The 18,442-nt window shown below is 38.3% G+C and overlaps 2 protein-coding genes across 3 annotated transcripts in view; one reads left to right on the forward strand and one right to left on the reverse strand.

Annotated features, from left to right (window-relative positions):
• Window positions 1-15,507, reverse strand: part of ngfa (nerve growth factor a (beta polypeptide)) — a 28,944-nt gene extending 13,437 nt beyond the window's left edge. Inside the window, exon 1 of one of the 2 annotated variants that reach the window (XM_077515306.1) lies at window positions 15,290-15,507. The gene's annotated coding sequence lies outside the window, so the exon portion shown is untranslated. The remainder of the gene's footprint in view (window positions 1-15,289) is intronic. The other variant, XM_077515305.1, reaches the window with a different exon arrangement.
• The window catches only part of LOC144014067 (uncharacterized), a 491,860-nt gene that overhangs the window by 297,937 nt on the left and 175,481 nt on the right, over window positions 1-18,442 (forward strand). The window lies entirely within an intron of this gene.

Raw genomic sequence — 18,442 nt, forward strand, 5'->3', positions numbered from 1 at the left:
AAATCTTTGTTCCACCTGTCAGCATTAAAGCCCACTGCACCAAAGCAGTTGCACGCACATATTGCATATTTTCTGTAAGGGAATCAAACCTGCAAAGCAAAAATGTCACTCCAATATGAGCCACAAATCACTGGCGGCACTAATCTTCCTGGGGAGGACAGTAATATCACTCGGAATCTGATTACATAAAACAAACACCAGATTTTAGATAAAGATCATTGACTAATGCTGAAATTACGGAGTTTTTTTTTTTTTTTTTTTGTGGTGACTTTTTGCTCTCTAGTAACTCATATTTTCACTGCATTGAAAAGGAATGTCAGAAGTCACACAGTGGGCATCGTAAATGTTTACTGGTCGCTTTCCCTGGTGCTTAGCTTGCCACAAATCTTTTCTTTTTATATGCAGGTGTAATGTGAGGGTTTTGTTGGTGTTAATGGAACACTCTTTATAAGATGAGAAAGCAGGATGGAGACGGACTTCTTCTGGAGCAATGTTGTTTACTCGTCACATGCAGCTACAGCGACAACACTTCCTGACTCTTTATCAGCTGATTAACACTAACCAATCAGGAGCGAGCTAGCAAACTTAAATAATAGTAATCCTGGAAACAAAGGTAATAATAATAATAACAATAATAATAATAATAATAATAATAATAATAATAATAATAATAATGGATCAGATTTATATAGTGCTTTTTTGGACACTTAAAGACGCTTCACAATGGATACATTATTCATGCGCTCACACATTCACACTCTGGTGGCAGTAAGCTACTTAAGTAGCCACAGCTGCTCTTGAGCATAAGTAAATATATATTTGAACAAATTCACTTAAAACTTACTCATTTCTGAACCTACAAAGGCAACAAATATGTACCGTGGTGCCTTGAGATATTTTATTTTATTAATTTATTTATTTAAGATGCCAGCCATTGTATGGTTTGTCCATTGTGGATATTTGAACATAAACATGTACACATACCATAACAATACTCACAGGCATATCTTATTAGGCTAATCACACCAGAAGGTGCAGCATGATGTCCATTAAACTGAAGCAAAGAAAAAAAAAAAAAAGAGGCAAAAATGGTTTGATGATATACATTCTATTCAATGATGTCATTACTTTATGTTTTGACAGTGGTATCTGTCTCGTTAAAAACAAACATTACAATTTTTTGTGGGGTTGCGGGATGGGATTTCATTGGGGGAAAGAAAATTTAGATGTGTACGTGGTCATGGAATGAGTTAAACTTGTATCTCAAAGCACCACCGTAAATCCATGTTTACGTCAGAGGGTTAACATAATTTTTCAAATATTTTTATGAATTTTACAGATATTTGTTGTCACTCATTTGGATGATTTATTTTTGACTCACCGTGATTTGTGTTTGGCAGAACCCTCTACTATGTGCAGTAATCAGGTGGAGGAGACAACCGAGTAATTCAGGAGCTCGCTTCAAAGAGCAAGAACACATGCTCATTTATACCAAATAGACTTTACATATTTGTGATAGGATCACAAATTAAACTAAGCGCCAGGAAAGACTACTAAATCCCAAGCCACTTTCTTCCACCTTTGGGCAACCTCTTGGCAACACGTCATTTTTCCATGACGCTCTGCTGACATCTGATGCCAGGAGCATCAGAATTAGCTTTGCTATGCGTCAGACATTAGGGTATGCATGCATACATGGCTTTGCTTGAATATTCCCTACTGTATTTAGGCGTTCAATGCACGGAGCAGTTAATATGAATTATTCCCACTGTATAGAGCCATTAAGGAGATAAAATACGACAACAGGATATTTACATTTTTAAGAATTTTGCGTACACACACTTGAAAGTCTTTGGCAATAACAAATCAAGTTTAGTGCTCAGCAATGCTCCTTAAATGAAATCAGTTATGAAACATACAGTAAATTCTTAGTATTTACAATGGAGGGTAGAAAAACTAAGCAAATACTAAGCAGTATCATTAGCTTTGAATGGCTAACACCATCCATCCATCCATCCATCCATCCATCCATCCATTTTCTTAAATGCTTATTCCTCAAATTGTGTATATATTTTTTAAATAGTGAATCACTATGTTCACCCCTTCAATTGGCCCCCAAAGAAAAGCATTGTAGCTATTAAAGTTCCCGTGTTAGCATCTCCATGGATGTGAAATTCATCTGGACACTGGCATAGACTAGGATAAAATTGTGTCTGTTATTGCCATGGTGACACATCATGTTTTGTTAGCACCGAGGTTGCTGTTCAGAGTTGTGTACACAAACTTTACTACACAATAAATTGATTTGTCAATGTTTAATATTGTTTAGAAATAACACAGAGGTGTTTTGTTTGTGTTAAACACATACATTCTCTGGCCATTAGTTTACTGATACTGATAACAGTGCCGGGTATCAGTCAGTACCTTAGTAATGGCCCTTAAACGAAGTCAATTGTATCTCACCGGCTTTTTTTTAGTGTAACCGTGTCAGCCAGGTGTGTGCGCGTGCGTGTGTGTGTGTGTGTGTGGAAATAATTTGAAGACACAGATGACAACATTTTAGGGTATTGTAAATTATGCATGAAAATTTGGAATGATCTCCTTCCAAACTGTGATCACTTGTGTCACCTTGGAAACGAAATTTTGTAGAAATTTTTTTTTGCATTGAACCCATTTGCAGTTGTTTGACAGTTGTGCAGATGAAACTGGAATTCCATGCATCTCTGTGTCACTTTTGTTTGCTTTAAAGTTATTTTTCACCTGTTTGTTTTGTGTTTAATGCTGGCAGGCTGTTCAGTGCATCTACTATTCATGTTTAGCAACGGCTGCTTGAGCTGCGTTAGCATATGATATAGCTTTGTTTTTTTGTTTTTTCATGTGCAGTATTATAAAATGGATTGCTAGGGAATTAAAAAGTGGTGCTCCGTTTCATCGGTCACTGATCGCAATCATAAAAAAAAAAAAAAGATCAGCTGCAGCTCTTAATTTGCAGCCTAATGTCAAATCCTGTTTCATGTAAGCAGAGGTGACAAAGAAACGCTACTCTTACTCCACTATATATTGGGCTACACTAGAGTCGTTACCTCCATTTCATACATCGATTTACCGTATTTTTACGGCCATAAGGCACACTTAAAAGTCTTAAATTTTCTCAATAATTGATGCCGCTAACCTAGCAAACCAGATGGATAATTGTGATTCACTCAAGGGAGTTCTTCACATTATCAATCTGGGACTGCTCCAAGGTGATTTCCTTGGGAAAGGTGGGACAATACTTCAAGCTGATTGGACGAAGCAGCATCTTGTGCACGTTTGTTTTGACCAATCACGGCAACGCATGAAAATGTCAACTTCGGTCTCGTCTTAGGAAATAAAGAAATGCACGAACATCTTTACCAGATAAAAATGCACGAAGCACCTCTCGCTGTTCAACATTCAACAGGGAAACGGTGAGTAATTCTGCGAGAACAGAATTAATTCCAGCATCCATTCGTCCATGAATAAGTTTGTTTGTTTTCCCTGGCGTCGGCGCTTCCTGGTTTCCTGCCCTAAACAATGATTGGTCCGACCTAAAAACGGTTGGTTGCAGTGCAAACTTATCAGCAGTAGCAGTACAAGATGCATTCTCGTAATATTTGTGAACAAATACTGCGAGAAATCAGCTTGCTAGCAAGGTTACGACGGTGCGCCAATAATGAAATGCGCCTTTTGTGTGCACCGAGTTCCAAAATATGTAAATGTAAGATTTTGGTAAGCGCTCCCCGCTTGACTGACTGTGTGGGAGCATTTCCGCGGACACTTATATAAAGGAAATGCGGCCCTGTTTGAAGACTATGATGAGAACCTGAAAGAGTCAACGGAAAGATGACGTCTTGGTGCTTTACACCACAATTTGTGAATAGATTGTGCATGCTTGGGCTAGTCTGTTTGCACTGTTGTTCGAGCTCAAAAAACATTTTTATTATTTTATTTTAGGGCGGCACAGTGGAGGACTGGTTAGCATGTCCGCCTCCCAGTACTGAGGACTCGGGTTCGAGTCCAGGCTCCGACCTTCCTGGGTGGAGTTTGCATGTTCTCCCCATGCCTGTGTGGGTCTCCTCCGGGTACTCCGGTCTCCTCCCACATTCCAAAGACATGCACTGCAGGTTAATTGGGCGCCTTATAATGTGGTGCGCCTTAGAGTGCGGAATTGTCCCTAGGTGTGCTTGTGTGCGTGGATGGTTGTTCGTCTCTGTGTGCCCTGTGACTGGCTGGCAACCAGTTCAGGGTGTCCCCCACCTACTGCCCAAAGCCAGTTGAGATAGGCTCCAGCACCCCCCGTGACCCTTGTGAGGAAAAAGCGGTCAAGAAAATGGATGGTTTTTGTTTTATTCTTTATTTTATAATTTGAAGATGCCAGAATTTGCACATAATGTTATATATTTGGCTTTCTGATGACATTGTTTTAAAAGGAAATCAAGCAGTTACTCAGTACTTGAGTGTTCTTTTCAGAGATTTTTTGATAACTATTTTTTACTTTTACTTGAGTAATATTATTTTGAAGTAACGCTACTCTCACTTGAGTACAATTTTTGGCTAATCTACCCACCTCTGCATGTGAATTATACTTAGTAATTGTCAGGGAGTCAAAACATTATGTATTTCTTTTTGGCTTCCTTGAACTGAAAATCAGATATGTTATATAATGACCACAATTGTTTTACTTTAACAAAACACACACAAAAAACTGGTGTATGGCAGTAGACCACTTGTCATGACTCTTACACGTGTGAACCGACTTTTCCTCACTCCCGCTGTTTTTTTTTTTTTTTTTTCCGACTCACTCTGCCTCCTAAAGATATAAGCAGACCATTTTCTATCCTGTGTGGTCTCCTCATCGTTCTGTCATCTCGTCCCGCCTGCGTCCGCGTTGCTGCCTCGTAATCTCCTTCACCCCCCGCAACTGTCCATCCCCGCGTCTCGCTCCCCCTCCAGCTTGATGCCAACCACCTGTCCGCGCGGGACCTCCCAAGCCCGCACTCCATCTGTTAGCGGCATGCCATGTTCTCCGTGTGAGCGGATCAAACGTTCAAAAGACATCAAGCTCTCAGTATGACCTGCGGCGAAAGCGGAGATGGTTTCATATTTACTGATGCCAGTGCAGGCGTCACCTAGGATACATCTGACAACTATGGCTTCCTCTACAAAACTGATGAAATCAAGGAGAAGCATAAATCACTTCCTTCAGTAAAAGACTCCTGGTTACTAATTTGCAGTTGCGTGGGAGTCCAATTATGACTCATCGTCTCACGTCGTGTGCATTCCAGATCGACATAATCCGAATAAGTGCATAATAAGCGGCCTCGCTTGTCGACTTGGGGCTAAGGCGTGTGCATGTGTTTGATGCGTATCCAACACAAACAGACGTATGCTCACGTACACATTTGTCAGACTTGAAAAGATTAAAGTCCTTCTGAATCCGTTTCTTCGGACTACAATTGATTACTTCATATCTGAAAATATAATCTGGAAAATATAACTTTGTGTGAAGGGAAAATGCTACCAAGAAGATTTATTTTACATTATACAAATGAAAAATATACTAACTTCACCTTCAATACTGTTGTTTTGTTTCAGGTGTTAATGTAACCCAAAAAATATTGCACTCTAGCAGCAGCAAGTTTGTTTCATGTTCCAACAAGCAACAGATGATGCGATATGAAATTGAGGCTATGCCAACATTTCAGAAAAAAAACAAAACAAAACATAACGAGAGCATAACTAAACCGACATATTAAGTCCACAACGTTATTATTTGAGTTGGAATAACAGCATGCTAATTTCCACACTGACACTGTATAAGCATGCTGCATACATGAGGCACACGTGAACATATGGAAATATTGTACAAACATGCACAAGCAGGCAAATGTGTCTCTATTGACGTCGCATATGTGAAAGCTGTCAGTTCTGTTGAATGCAAAGACCAGCACTGACATTACTGGTTTCCTGTGAATACATAAGATTATATGAATGCAGATTCCTAACGGTGCAAGGTTAAAAATCAGGTTTATATGGGACAATTCTGTTCTATTATGTGTTTAATCGGCTTTTTAAGTATTCATATAATCATGGTTGCATTGGGTTTTTCTGTTTGTGGATTGAATTATTAAGTTTACAAATTAGACTGAATATTTGTTCTGTCTGCAGCTTGTTTATCGATTTGGTCTCGCCTGTGTATCGTTTCTTTGCTCCTCATGTATCTCCAAACCATTCAGCTCCTTCCATCCCTTCAGGTTCTGCTCAGCTGTGCCTCATTGTGTCAATTAACTGGAGTGTATTTAAGCTCTCCTGCATGCACTTTGGGCTTTATCGGTTCATTGTGTGTGTCCGGTTCTAGTCAGATGGTTTTTGTAGCTGCACTATCCCCCAGCTTGTTCAGTTCTTGTTGTTGTTTGCATGCTTTCTTGGTTCCAACATGACATCTGCATCGCCACAGATGTTTTTGGAATCACTCCATATCTACTATATCGGACCTTCGTAGTGTCTCCCCTTTATAGTGCCATCAATTAATATAATTAATCAACACCTTATTAAAATAATTTTCTCAGATTTTTCAGGAAACCAAAAAAAACAACAAAAAAAACAACCATTTGCATCATGAGGAGATGATTTAGGCAAAAAAAAAAAAAGGCAAAAAAATGACTTAAGCAATTATTTTAAGAGGGTGATGAAATGCTTTATTTAGTCATTATTTACTCTGGAAGGTCCACCAGCTAAAGTTGATCTTTGATTGACAGTGACATCGTAATTATGTAACAGCAATGATATAACATTAATATATTGCGGATCACTTTTTGGTGCTCCACCAAACTATCGTACTTAAATTGTGGATTATTAACTATAGCCTATTGCAGGATTTTGCAATTATTTCTCTATGCAGACTGTTACCACATACTTATGTCACAATAAACACGAATGAGGAGGAAAGTGTGCATAAAAGACAAAGTTGGGGATCATTTCACATGTCTCTGACAAAGCATAACTGATTTAAGTCACACAATTGTAAGTAACCATTGTTAGCCAATTCAATATACATACAGTGGAACCTCTACTTACGAACGTCTCTTCATACAAAATTTTCGAGTTACAAAACGCCTCAACGGAAAAATATTGCCTCTTGTTACGAAAGAAATTTCTAGATACGAAAGGTAAAAATACATTACCGAACGCAACATACTTTCGGCTATGGCTATTTCCTACCATAGGTACCTATGAGCGTAAATACTAAATCGGTGTTTGTGCATCGTTCTGGCATCCCATTGGCTAAGAGGAACCTTCTACCATAGGTATGAGCGTATACTAGATCGGTGTCTATACAGCGTCCTCATCATTCATCCCGCGGCCGATGAGGCGTTCCGTTTTTCGTAAATGTATGAACGAACGGCCGACGAATTTGTGCAAAAATTCAAACAATTGGTGATTGATGAAGGCACAGTAAGTTTTTAATTGCGACGAGACTGACCTTTTTTTAAAAAAAAAAAGATGCCTCGCCATACCGGAAGTTTCCATGAAGTTTCAGAATTTGTTTAAAAGAATCGCCCAGAAAAAGTGTTCACCAGTCGGGCGTTTGCTCACTAAGATGATGCTTGCATTGGACATTAACGAAGGATTGTTAAAAAAAAAAAAAAAAAAAAAGCAAACATCCAAGGATAAGTTCTTTACAAAACACCAGGCAAAAAAAAAAAAAAAACCTCTGAGAGAGGAGAACATGAACCAAAGAGAGCAAAAAACGATGAGGACAGCAGTTAAAAAGGTAAATGACCATCATTTTTATTCTTTGTTTTTTACATTATGCACAACTCTCATTTATTGTGTAATAATCTAATTGCAACATGTATTTGTTACATGTTTTGATGCATTTTTATGCTTTATAAAACATTTATGTCTGAATTCTGGGAGGCATGGAACGGATTAGGGCATTTACATGGAAAATGCGTCTCTACTTACAAACTTTTCTACTTAAGAACTTTCTTCCAGAACCAATTAATTTCGTAAGTAGAGGTACCACTGTATCAGAAAACCGCTCGTTAAAACAAATGCTAATCGCTCTCCCCGTACTCAAGGATACACTCCATCCCCTGCACTTTTGCTTTACTGTACAAAGATCAAAGAATAAAAACAAGCACATATTAGCACATGAGCTGCCTGTGCCTTCATCTATGTTGTCTGGCAACTGTGATAAATGAGAGATTACCGTAATGCGTGAATTATGTAGTGCACTTTATAAAATTTCAATAGTGATTAGGAAGTAGGTAATGAACGAATGATTTAACATTAACACCTATATCACCACGTTCAAATTATGGCCAGGGGGGCATTTGCGGGCCCAGCTTCCATTTTTGTGTGGTCCACATCAAATACTCAAAATAATATTTGGCATGGCAAAATCTCTTCAAGTTGAATAAAGCTAATAAACAAAAAATGGTTTTCTGCTCCTAGTCAAGGTCACATTGGCTACTGATGACACCAAAATTTGCTTTTCACCTCTTAGCTGTGATGTTGCTGTTTTCTTTTTTTTTTCTTTTTTTTAAATTACAATTTAAAACAATACAAAATTACTTGGAAGATTGGTTTTATATATATTTTTTTAAATTACATTAACAGAAACAAATTCCAAAGGGGCCCCTCACCTCTTTCTATTTTTCTGTGTCCGGCTCTTGAAGGAAAACGTTTGTCCTATCCTATATGGTGCTCTCCATGTATTACACATCATGTGTAATACATGGAGAGCACTGTGTAACACATGCAAAGTAGTGAACAAACCAGTGGTCACTAGAAAAACAATAAATTCCATAATGCATTGCGCCAATACAGGAAAAAAAACAAAGGGAAAATGGCAGACATATACATGTTCATTAAGTGTTTTTTTTTTTTAATTATTATTATTAATTTTGCAAAATACACTAATCCTAGAACAATGCTGAGTTATATTATATTTGTTCAATATATATTTTGATAAGGATATTCATAAAAAAGGCAATGACAAGGATGTTTGCGAGCAGTAAATGTCAGATGACATCACACCTTTTTCTCAATCCTTTGCCACGTGCTTCACAATGCTGAAGCTCCAGTGTCCTCCAGATCTCAGCTTTCCTTCCACCAACAGCTATGGTAACCCTGAGGTCACACTCTGACCTTTCACCTCACAAAGCCCACACCGAACACCTCAGCTGGTTCACTTCACGCCAGATGTTGTGAGCCCGCTCACGTAACAATATCGACAAAGGGACAATTACGAAACAAATAAACAAACAAAACAACAATATGAGGCAATAAAAAAAAGTCAACGGGACTGTGGTTGGCGAATAGACGTATGCTAGGCAATGCTGATCAAAAAAGCCAAAAAAAAACAAAAAAAAACCCAAAACATCCATCCACTTTCCTTAAACATGTGATCTTCAGGGCTTACACAGAAAAAGCAAACTTTCACATCCACATTCACAGCCAAGGACAAGCTCGAGTCTTTTTAAAGGATGAGTAAACCACCATCAGCTCTGAATAAACGGCTGGAATGGGAACCAGCTGCTGTTACAACAGGTGATACTGTCTTTTACGGAAAATGTTGAATGTTCCGCTAGAATCTTATATCAATGTTTTTGTGAGTAATTGTTGTTCTGTGTTTCCAATCAAAAAATCTTTTATAGATGAGGATGAACGTTTTGGGGCTGATAAGGAGTCCTCAAGCAGGGCTGTGATGGGGGATCGGATGCTAAGTTGAAGATCTCGGGTCGCTCTCCCTTGACCTCCGACGAACCCGTGCGACTGTGGGGGCACCACCAGAACACGTGTTAGCCCGCTCACATTGACATGTGGCACAATGCAGTTCTGGTATGATCCGGTAATTATGATCTCATTTTGCCAAACAAAAATATGACACTTTGATTTTCAAAGTGTGGTACAAGTACTACTGGTTGTTCAAAAAAGTTACTGTGGCTTCATTTTTGTTACTTAATTCAGTATAGAACATTTTTAAGTACATTTCATTTGTATTTTATGTTGTATTTTATCGTTTGTAAATGTTTTCAAACATCATGTACATTTTTAGTTAACTTTTATGTGCAATTCACTTGTCCAATCCATCCATCCATCCATCCATGTACATCTTTATTTACCTGTGTTTAAGTGCAATGTTAAATGTTGAAGAAACTGTGCTAATGTTACAGTGGCGAACAAAAGCGTTGAGTACACTTGTGAGTACTGCCTCATTTTTTTAAAGGCATACTTTACTTATTTAGCCATTTTTGGAAGTCAATCATCAATATTTTGTCTATAATAAATGTGATATTTTTATTATTTTCCATGTACAATTGGTACCTTTTTAAAAACACATTTTGCAACTTGCTGTCAACTGAAAATGACATCACAATGTGCTCAGGGCTCAGGTAACCAATCACAGTTCAGCTTGTGAATGTCACATGACCAAACCTAGAAAACAGGTGAGCTGTGATTGGTCATTACCTGAGCACCTGTGATGGATGTCATTTTCAGGCGACAAAAAGTGGCAAAATGTTTTTTTTTTTTTTGTTTTTTTTTAATCATTAATTGTATGCGAAAAATAATGAAAGTATCAAATTAATTATAGACAAAATATTAACTTTTTATTCCTATAATGGGATAAATAAGTGAAGTATCCCTTTAAGGACCGGTTAGGCCTTTTCTCTACAAAAACAGAATGAGAATCAGAATCATCTTTATTGGCCAAGCACAGTATTGAAAACACACAGGGAAACTGTCTCCAATAGTTTGAGCCACTAATATTTGAGCAAACAAGCCATGGACAGTTAGGTAATTGCATACATATGCGGAAAGTCTTTAAGTATCGGTAATGTAATGATACTGTTAGTATGGTAGGACAGAACACTGACAGCAAATGATGTCTTCACTTAATTTGAAGTGACAAGTAGTGCAGTAATTATAACACGACCGTAAATGACCGTGACTTTTAAAGTTGGTGTCATGATGGTACAAGTATTTATTTATTTATTTATTTATTTAGAGATGGTACTGTTTGTAAAAAGTTCAAGAACCACTGCTTTCGATTGCATTGTTGTTTGTTCCATCCGCAAATAAATCGTTTGGTAATGAATTGTTTACAAAGGTTTTTACCGTCTTATCACAATGCTCTTAAAAATCAGTTGGAATGCATTAACGTGCCTCAGACTGAATCGTTCCTTCAGAAAGCCCGAGGCAATTAACGCACGAGATGTTGTTGTGGTAGCCAGCCCGGCTGTTAAGGAAACAGTGAGTCGGCTTGAAAGCAACGCGGTGCAAAAAAAAACACAAAAAAAACACACAGTGGTTTAAGTTGTCAGCGCTCTCGAAAAATCACGCTGACACTTTAGCGAGTTGGAATTGTTTACTTGAACGCATCCTGAAGTTTGTCAAACTGGGTTTAACTGTAAGGAGGGATTGTTAGGCTAGTTGGAAATGGGTGATTCATCAAAGAAACATAAATCATTAAAGGTTCACTTCACCACACAGGCCAAATTAATCACGAATTGTAGTTTTGTTTTTTATTTGTTTTTTCTGTTTAAAAGCACCTAATCTTGTTAGAAGACCTTTAAAAAGGGAAATTACTTATGTCTGCTTTTTATAGTCATTTAATGTAAAAGTTTTGAGAAAATAAGGAAAAGTAATCCAACAAGACTTAAATTGAATTGAAATTCCGTTGCCATCTGGCACTGTTCCAGATGTCAAAGTGTCTGCTGGCATTGTTTGATCAAAAGGCCCCGTGACAACTGTTTATGCACAGCAGGGCACGTTTACCATTTGTTCGACTACTTCGTGCATTTAACTGTTCTAAAGTGGTACAAAGTTTCACTTGCCTGGCCGTAGTGTTTTACATTCCAGACACTGTTAAAACATAATTGCTACTTTGACCATGTTTACCAAAATACATTTTTTAAGAACTTGAGTTTTCATTCTTTAAATACGGTACACAATAATACAGCTACTTGTCTGTACCTCATTTATTTAGGGCTTAAATTTGGATATGGGCCTGAGGTGAAATAGCCACATTTAAACTCACAGTCCAGGTGTGTTGTCCACTGCCCAGGTGTCCCGAAGAGCAGTCGAGGTCTGTTCACACCATTCCATCCATCCATCCTCATCTCTTATATTCACTGTTGCCTAATCTGTCCAGGTTTGTATACATTGTCCTACCTGACTTCTGGAAAACGACAACTACAGCTATCCCCCACGAATAACTACTGTGAATCACTTTGTTGCAGTTAATTTCTTTTAACGTCTACGTCAAAGTAAACCTTGTTAGCTAATTTAATATAGTCAACCGCCACTAGTTGCCTCAGCCTCCACAGGTGCTTAGGATAGAGGGAATATAGACATAGATGCTTGTGTACTTTTTATCACATTACACAACAAATGTTCACAAAATACAGTAAGCACTAGGGGTGTTAAAAAAAATCGATTCGGCGATATATCGCGATACTACATCGCGCGATTGTCGAATCGATTCAATTAAAAAAAAATGATTTTTTTTTTTTTTTTTTTTTTTTTTTAAAAGCTCAGAATTGTTCATTCGGTAGTCTTACCGATTCAACGTCTTAGCATCATTGCCTTTTTTTGTGTGTGTGTGTGTGAATCGATTTTTAAACTTCCATTTTTAATGGAAAAATATTCAACAAAACGTCTGACTTTGGGTTAGGATTCACACCTTGAGCATGGAAGAATGTTATATGAACGGAACATTAAGCCTTAATATTTTATTTTAATGCTGTTCAAACATGAAACAGATTACAACCTCTATAAGACTGAAATTTCAGATAAATAAATAATACATTTTCATATAAATCTTTAAACTCTACAAGCTTACTGATTAGTATTTTCTAAATTTGAATGAAAAAAAATTGCAACAATCGACTTATAAATTTGTATCGGGATTAATCGTTATTGAATCGAATCGTGACCTGTGAATCGTGATACGAATCGAATCGTCAGGTACTAGGCAATTCACACCCCTAGTAAGCACATTCTTAGAAGGCCTACTGACGGCCTCAATTGATGATCACTGAAACACTAGAGTAGCCTATAGATACCACAAGATAGCAGCAAAGCACATTTTCTATCAACAAAGGTAAGGTCTGACTAAATGAAGCGCTTTTGGTCATCTCAACATAGTTCCTTGGCCTCAAGATGCCAAAGCAATATTATATATGAGTCAATGTCACCATAAGCTGCCTTTGAGAATTTCCCTTTACACTAAAAATAATAATAGTAAAAAAAATAAAAATAAAAAATAAAATAAAAAACACTAGAGTAGCTAACGTTTAGTCCCTCATCATACCTGTCATTTTTACCTAAAAATGCCCCGAAAAGGTACACCCAAAGTAAAGCTGTTCTTGAACATTTTGGAGTATCAGTATAGTTTTGGTCTCCTTTTAAAGATAACAATTTGAACTTTTCTCCCCAACAGTTGGAATCTGTGAAAGTGCTACTGCCACTGAGTAATAAAGTAAAGATACATTTTATATTTCTTTTTTCCCCAAACAACATCTACCTTCAAATTGAATGTAGCATGGTGTGGTGAATTGGAAAACACAACAGGATCACAGCTTAAAGTCTTCCCTAGTCCCGAGTGTAAAATGAGCATTTTGCACAGGTTTTTATTTTAATTCTTTTTATTTATTTATTTATTTATTTTTATTTTTTTTCTCAAAGGAAAGGTCCAGGCGAACCAGTTAACAGCCAGCAAATTCTATGTTAACATTTGCTGACTTTCATACCACTTATTAGACTGGACTGCTTATTACTGATATGATAATACGGAACGTGATTATGGAGACCTCAAAAGTACTACCTGGAGCTCACGTGCACATATTTAGGTAGAACTGTCATAAAAAAATCAAAATTAAATTAAAAAAAAAAAAAAAAACACATACTCTTGTGACTATTTTGTGGATTTCACCTATTGTGGGTAAAATCTGAGGTTTAAAAAAAATAAAATAAACTTCACATTTTAAAGTGATCTTTTAAAAGGATAGGAAAACTCCAACTTCCTAATTCATTTTGTGGGGCGATTGTAAGATCTCCTTTTGTCTCGATACACAAGCCTTCCACTCCCTCACATGCAAGCATCAGAAAAACTGTAATTCAGCTTCAAAGGAAACCTGAGCCGGTCATGAATAATCATAGACATCTTTGTCTGCACTGGAAAACTGTCCATCTGCCTTCCATTCACACACCACTTTATGTTTTTGTTTACCGCAGTTGAGGTTTCGAAGAATGGACCCAACAGTGCTCATAAAAACAGCTCAATAAACAAATATTGATGAAAAATTAAGCAGTTTGACTTGCAATATACAAAATACGATTTGAGGAGCCCAAGGCAGCTTGCAACATTAGTTGGATTATCCAAAACCGATTAATGCCATTTCCACAAATTTCATTGGAGGAACTTGAACCTCAAGGTGGGACTGTATATATTGAACAGGCCAGAAATGGTTGGAGGAGGCTTTTGGTTTGTGATGACTGTTGGAAGATTTATAGTAAATTTGGATCCCGGGTGACATTCCTCTCCTGTCAAAGCCAAAAAGGAATTCCCTGGTAGGAGTGGCAGGAATGAGTTCTCTCTTGACACACACATGCACACTTGTATACACGCCGATATGAACAGTGGAGAACATACGTCCAGTATACCTGCCAAGGTATAAACACTGACTGTCAGCAGAGGGTCCGCAGGTTGGCCCCACCCAGACAAGCTCATGGGGAACCTCAGCAGCATATTTCAGATGAGACATTGGAGCTCATCCCAATCTACGAGCCCTTCAAGGCTTGTGTAACTTGAGCAGCGAGACAGACAGATAGAAGGAGAGGGGGAGAGACAGACAAACAGAGAAAGAAGGTAACCTGATGTCTCAGGGGTTTCCAGAACACCAAGCTGCTTCCAATTGAAGTTTGGAGAACCTCCTTTTCTCGCATTCCTCTCCTAAATAGTCTCTTGTTTGTCAGTTTGCACTCTTGGAGTTGTCTCTCTCTGAATTCCAGAAAAAGCTCAACTTTATCACCCCACCCACTTTTTATCAGTAAGTAATTGGTGTGTTTCATGTGTTTGAAGTGAAATTGCTCTCCCATCAGCAGAATACCTCAATGTCAATTCAGAGGCTCCACTTCCACTTAATAGCAGGTGTCGAAAAGTTGTAAAGCCAACATCTCTGGCAACACGCTCCCCTTGCTTTTGAAGATTCAATTTCCACACCACACATGCTTATATTTTAATGGAAAAACTCACCACCCTGTTAGTGTTCCTTCTCCTTCTCTCCCCAGTGAGTGAAAACTTCCAGAAAAAAAAAAAAAAAAGGTTATCTTATATTCCACCACACACTCTTCAAAATTATCCCAAAGTCAGATCTTGCTCCTGATTTCAAAAGCTGTGCATCCAGGTCTGGGGTCATTCACTTCTCTGTGTGTCTCTCTCCCACACTCGAAAAATGGATTGTTCTAAAACTTTAGAAACAAGAGTCCCAATACTGCTCCCTCCCTCCTGGTGTTCCTCACCGCAGGTCCTAGTGCCGTCTGATATATGCTGCCACTTGGAGGGAGGAAAACAATACAGTACAGTAGCGAGAGGTATGATCTGAAGTGGGCAGGGCCAGTATGTCTATAGCCTAATGAACTTTTTTTTGTTTTTTGTTTTTTTGTTTTTTTGGTGCAATTACAACTATAAGTAAATTCTGAAAATATTCCAAATGTATTGTTTTTTTATTGCAGGACATTCTAAAATTTTCGACAAACTGAAGCTTTTGTTCTGGCTTTCAAATCAGTTACTTCCCTTTTAAAACCACACAGCCATTACATTAAACAGTCACACGGATTTCATCCATGCGTCCATTTATCTGGAGCCGGGTCACAGGGGAAGAAGCTTTGGCAGGGAAGGTCAGACTCCCCTCACCCCGGCCACTTGGTCTAGCTCCTCCGGGGGGATCCGAAGGAGAGCCAGCCGAGTCCTTTGCCTCTCCCTGACGATGGTATGCAGGGTATGGCCAATGTGTTATACCACTTGTTGATCCGTCGGTCGCTTCCACTCTTAATGATGCGGCCCTTCATTTTCTTGGCGTCCTGTTGAAACTTTTTGAGCTTTTCGCGGGTCATCTTCAGCTCCCACCAGCTTTGTCGAGATGAGTTGGTAAGCTTGGGCGTTTCACGTGGCAGATTCAAAATCCCCCTGGATTGTTTCGTCCGCGTAATTGCTCTAAAGATTCCGCACCTCCTCATCAGTACACTTATCGTAGCGTTTGCATTTTATGTTCCGTTGGTGAGCGCAGCAAAATACAACACACTTGAAGCACACATGTAACGGGTTACCCCTTGATAGCAAATGCTTCCCAAAATGTCGTTAACGGTTGAGTTATTGCAAGTATAAGTGTATCCAAAATACCTTTCCAGATGGGAGTATTTGGTGAAGACTGCAACAACCATGTCAGATATGTCATGTAACATTCATACAGTCAGGAAATGAGAGCAGAAGCAAAGCCCAGCTACTACAGAGACAGCGAGATGAAAAGTGAACCCCACTCACCCACAACCGACATTCGCTCGGGCCTCTGGTTGGTCTACACAAGAGTGACCTTTCTTTCTTGTTTTTGCATCTTTACTTTTCCCACTCTCCTCTCTTCTGCTTCCAAGTGCTGCTGTCTTCAACAGCTTCTCTTTAACAGCTCTCATTGACCCGAACAGTCGTCCCACCCCCTATTCTATGACAGATAGAAAAATGAGAGAAAGGAAGGATTGTATCAGTGTCATCACTGTCCCCCCACTTTGTAGCGAAGAATTCCTTTAATCTTATCAGATATGCTGGTACCGTTTTGGTGTTAGTAAGAAAACTTTATTGGGTGCAAACTGGCACCCATAAAGATGAACACAGGTGCTTGAGAGGGTCTGTCTCTCTCCCTTTTTGTATCTGCTTCAGCATGTTGACCCCCCCATCAAAGTTCAATCCCTAGTGAGCATTTGCCTCATGCCCGAGCTCGTGTCACTGTCAAATTTGCCTCGGCCCTTGTTATCGGGACGAGAGCTGAAAGGGGAAACCCCCCAGACGGCGGACTTTGCCCTCGCGCTCGACCCTGGGGTTGTTTCATGGTGAGAACTGTTGAGGAGGGGGTGGGCATGTTGGGCTGGTTGTGCTCGAAGAGGTCAGAAGTGCGCTAAAACGCTCATATTTCACACTTTGTGTCAGCGAGACCACTTCAGACAGACCTGCACACAGTTTCTCTCACAAGAAATTTGTGCATGTTGCAATGTTTGGTGGACACAAATGATTATATTAGGATGTCTGAGTCACACCGGTAACCACAATTAAAACCAAAATAACTTTTTTTTTAATGCAGCATGCCCCAAGGCAAACATCAAGACTAGTTGCATTGGTGCTTGTTCCCGAAAATGTGCAGTAAATCATTATTACAGTGCATGTGCATGCATGCATGCCCAGCAATAATTGAGATGAGTCATAATCAATTTACAGCTCTATAAATTCCATTCAATTGCTGCAAGGGCTTGAACTCGTTCCTGTTGCTCACATACTGTACACTGGATGCGTTCGGCTTAAAGGTGTATCATTATTATATTCATGACCTGAAATAATGTCTAATATGAGCAATGCATATCCAAGTTGGAATACCTTCATTTTACTCAACTCAACTCAACTTTATTTGTAAAGCACTTTAAAACAAGCATTGCTGTGTACAAACAAAGTGCATGAAACAGTACATGAAACAGTATTCGGTTATGCAGTAAAGATAAAGAGGAAGATAAGTAAAACAAAGCATTGTAAGTAATTATACAAGTGAATAAAACCTAAATCAATGAATTAATAACAAGAACTTTTGACATGTTTATCAGCAGAGTAATATTATGTTGATTGTGTTGGTGTGGAGGTAAAAGATGGACCTAAGCATCGGTACCTGGGTGCAGGAGTAATCTTAAAAAAAAAAGGGGAAAAAAAAGTAAAAAGTATTTATTTACATAAAGTGCACATAAGGCACATGGATCAATTAGTCAAAATATATATATATATATAAAAAAGTCAAAATATATTCCATTACTTTGTGAGTATTGATGATACTTTACCGTGTTGGTATATAATATTTGTATTTCCTTTGTTTGGTATTCAATTATTGCCGCAACATATTGTATTCTAAAATTGTACAAATTATTATTTAGATAGTACTGTATCTGTAAATGTTCCAGTTTTCTAAACGTGCTTTTGACCAGTAGGATTTGAATGGATGTAATTTAAATATTAGGGAAGCGGAAGTTGCATGAATGCTGTGTATATTGATGGAAGATAAGGGTGGGATTCAATATGTTTTCTTCTTACCACTCCTTTAATTATGAGTTGCACATGTTGAGCTTTCTTTATTGCCACTGGTATACATGATGTTTTGTT

This window comes from Festucalex cinctus, chromosome 2 (assembly GCF_051991245.1).
Source record: "Festucalex cinctus isolate MCC-2025b chromosome 2, RoL_Fcin_1.0, whole genome shotgun sequence".
Lineage (NCBI taxonomy): Eukaryota > Metazoa > Chordata > Actinopteri > Syngnathiformes > Syngnathidae > Festucalex > Festucalex cinctus.